Here is a 3,539-nt window from a genome sequence, read left to right as displayed (position 1 = left end):
AGCGAGTGTGTGGTGTGCGTGGTGCAAACTAGGAAGAGATTTATCTCATATTTATCCAATTATTTATTGTAATCATTTAATACCGTATTTATACAAAGGTGCCAAACACATTGAGGAAAGAAGGTTTAAATTACGACCTTATAGTTATGATATAACATTTGAAATCCTAATAATCATATGTTTGTGCAAGCTCTGTTTACCTCTGTTTGCCCAATCTCAAGATTGGTTGCCCAAACTGCGGATGCGCTGAAATTCCAAGTTTGTGCAAGATTCCAAGTTTGGGCACAACAGCACCAAGTTGCAAGATGTATATTTCAAACAAGTGACCATTCAGCTACACACAGATGCCAATGTCATGGCAGTTGGATGTGTATTTCGGCTGTAGTGTTGTGAAAAGATTCGAGCGTTTTGGAATTTCTTTGCGGACGCTTTCTTACCTTCTCTATATCACTGTGTATTTGTGCATGCAGAATGGCGTTCGCGCTATGTGTTGCAGCGGTGTATTGGACGGTGTTGAAGTGAAGCTATTAATATTAGGTCAAATCAAACATTAAGACTATTACTGCCATACTGGTACTGGTACTGGTAGCTAGTACTGACAAGTTGTATTTATTAACCATCATTTTATTATTGAAACGGTCCAAGTGCCTGTGAATGTGATGGGTCCCAAAAAAACCAATGTGCCTAACCCTAACCCTAACTAAATCGGCTAATCATACCCATAACCATGCATAAACCTATGCAGATATTTAATACAGCTGTTTCGCTGGCATTTGCACGACAACGTAACGCTGCAACAGAAGTATCGTATTCGTAATTCATTGCAATGTTTAGGCTAGTATCGTAATATCAAGTATTTACATTGTAATGTATTTCACTATTTGCACTAACCCGATATCGTTGCTCATGACGCTGTTGATCACCGCCGGCCGAGATATTCCTTCAGCTTTCGATTTTCGAAGATTCGTCGCCTTTCTTGAACCCCACTCCGGTGGCAATGGGCGTAACGCTACACTGCTACCAGCAAAACCGCGAATAGTAGGGTAAAGATACTTACTAAAACACGATCTGCAGCACAAGACACGTGTACACAGTTTCATCACCTATTATTTTAGGCACGTGACTACAGTATGGCGCCACCATGTGAGATATATAATAAGTTTTAGCTCAACTTCACTAATTTCCTCGGATAATTTCACTTTATATAATAAAAAAATATATTAAAAACAGCACAAGTGATGTATGCCTAGTTTTTATCATATATAAATAATTAAATATACATGTGATATTTTATACACATAATTATTGTCATATATCTGTGATATCGATTATCGGTCTGGATTATCAATTTTATAATTTGTATAAAGAATACGTGTAAAAACATATAAAATATAAAAGTATAAAATACAAAATATTTCAAATTCACAAACTCTTTGCCAATAACATTGATTTAACAAAATAGTTTACAAAATACAAAACGTGAGATATTGTAAAACACCACAAGGCGGCGCTGGCATAGACACATCAAAGCTCCTGCGTCGTGCAAGAAACGTAATCGGTAAGGCGAAATATTTAGTTGAGAGTAATATTATATTCGCAGGTCTTTAGTTGATAAATTATTGGGTAGGGGTGACCGTGAGTGTATAATATATATCTTATAATATCATATAACATAATATTGGGCTACAGTACTGTATGTTGCGCTCGTGATCAATGTCGGTACCTACAAAAACAATGTGACGGACGATCATGCGATTCTACACGCTGCACCTGACTACGTCAGATGAGCTAAAAATTGGATACCAGATCTTTGGGGGGGGGGGATACCAGATTTCAATACCTGGTATCCCAAATGGATACCATAATAAAAATCTAATTTCAACCCCTGCTGGAGATATACTCCTACGTACATTACAAGTTAGACCTACTCTCCTGCTACACGGACTGAAGCGGTTATACACTCGTACAGCCGAATTACAAGTGAATCTACAGCACACTGTACCTCCGTAGATGGCGAACGACTGATCGTAGAAGAACCGCCGCTTCAGTAGATCCTCCATCTTCGCTCGGTCGAAGTTGGCGGCGTGCGGCGTCATCTCTAGCTCCTTGTCTTCCAGCAGCTTCTTCTTCGCCTTCAGTTCCATGACAGCCTTCTTTAGATCGAACTCATCGGCGTGGTTCTCCTTCAGCTTGCGCACGAGGTCTCCCTGTTCCTTGACCGACGCTCGCAGCGGCTCGAGGACGTCTTCCAGCATCTTTCCTCTGCGCAAAAAAAAACGAGTAAAATGCACACCACTGTATGGCAACATGGGATACGCGCATGCACGGCTGACACTGGCATTCGCCACCTTCACAAAATGCAATATATATAAGATATGCATAAATACAATTTATAATATATAAATAATAGTGCCAAATACATTTGGCGAATGATTTAATATATTATGCATATATATATATATACAATGCCACTAAGTCTTGTAAATATGATGGTGTGCTGACAGCAGTGTCAAAAATACACCCTACAGTGTTTTAATGACATCAAAATTAAAATGTTAGAATATGCAATGTTTTCCTGTACACTTTCTACATGGAACGTCCAGGGTTGGCCACCAGTCGGTGTACTGTGCATTGGAAGGGGAAATCATGACATGAGTATGAAAGTAATAGTATAATACTGCGTATTTCCTGCTGCCAAGTTATTGTAGTGCTCCCTATTTCGCTACACTTTGCGCAGACGCTGAAACCCCATCTGACTCTTTGTTTGCATCAGAACCCCGCCCACTGAATGAGATTAACCAGTTGCTTGCAGTAAACCTATACTATAGCTATATTTAGAAACAAGCAACCGGATACATGCAGGAACCTGAGGAATGCGCACGCACCCACACACAAAGTTGCCCAAGGATAGAGAACATGGGTCCCACAGGCACTTGGACCGTTTCAATAATAAAATGATGGTTAATAAATACAACTTGTCAGTACTAGACCTACCAGTACCAGTACCAGTAATAGTCTTAATGTTTGATTTGACCTAATAACTTCACTTCAACACCGTCCAATACACCGCTGCAACACATAGCGCGCACGCCATTGTGCATGCAAAAATACACAGTGATATATCATATAGAGAAGGTAAGAAAGCGTCCGCACAGAAATTCCAGAACGCTCGAATCTTTTCACAACACTACAGCTGAAATACAAAATCGCAGTATATGCAAATTCGAGCAGGATTTCTCATATAATTCTGGGTAAAGTATGTGGTACTGTTGTACCCAAACTTGGAATCTGCACAATCTCGAGATTGTGCAGCGATTGTGCTGCCCAAACTGCGGATTCCCTAGTTTGGCTGACCAATCTCAAGTTTGGGCAAACTGAAAACAGTTGGTGATTCAACAACCGCTCATAGCGAGTGTGTGGTGTGCGTGGTGCAAACTAGGAAGAGATTTATCTCATGAGTCATATTAAATCTTATCCAATTATTTATTATAATCATTTAATATTTATACAAAGGTGCCAAACACATTGAGGAAAGAAGG

At 39.7% G+C, this 3,539-nt stretch overlaps 2 protein-coding genes across 2 annotated transcripts in view; one reads left to right on the top strand and one right to left on the bottom strand.

Annotated features, from left to right (window-relative positions):
* The window catches only part of LOC106820544 (glycine--tRNA ligase-like), an 8,482-nt gene extending 7,378 nt beyond the window's left edge, over positions 1-1,104 (bottom strand). Inside the window, exon 1 of the mRNA XM_014825056.1 lies at positions 892-1,104. The gene's annotated coding sequence lies outside the window, so the exon portion shown is untranslated. The remainder of the gene's footprint in view (positions 1-891) is intronic.
* A 398-nt stretch (positions 1,105-1,502) lies between these two features.
* The window catches only part of LOC106820534 (ATP-dependent RNA helicase DHX8-like), a 23,293-nt gene continuing 21,256 nt past the window's right edge, over positions 1,503-3,539 (top strand). Inside the window, exon 1 of the mRNA XM_014825045.1 lies at positions 1,503-1,558. The gene's annotated coding sequence lies outside the window, so the exon portion shown is untranslated. The remainder of the gene's footprint in view (positions 1,559-3,539) is intronic.

The sequence above is a fragment of the Priapulus caudatus genome, unplaced genomic scaffold (genome assembly GCF_000485595.1).
Source record: "Priapulus caudatus unplaced genomic scaffold, Priapulus_caudatus-5.0.1 Scaffold42, whole genome shotgun sequence".
Lineage (NCBI taxonomy): Eukaryota > Metazoa > Priapulida > Priapulimorpha > Priapulimorphida > Priapulidae > Priapulus > Priapulus caudatus.
Note: the sequence above shows the minus strand (reverse complement) of the source record. Positions and strands in the feature narration are given on the sequence as shown.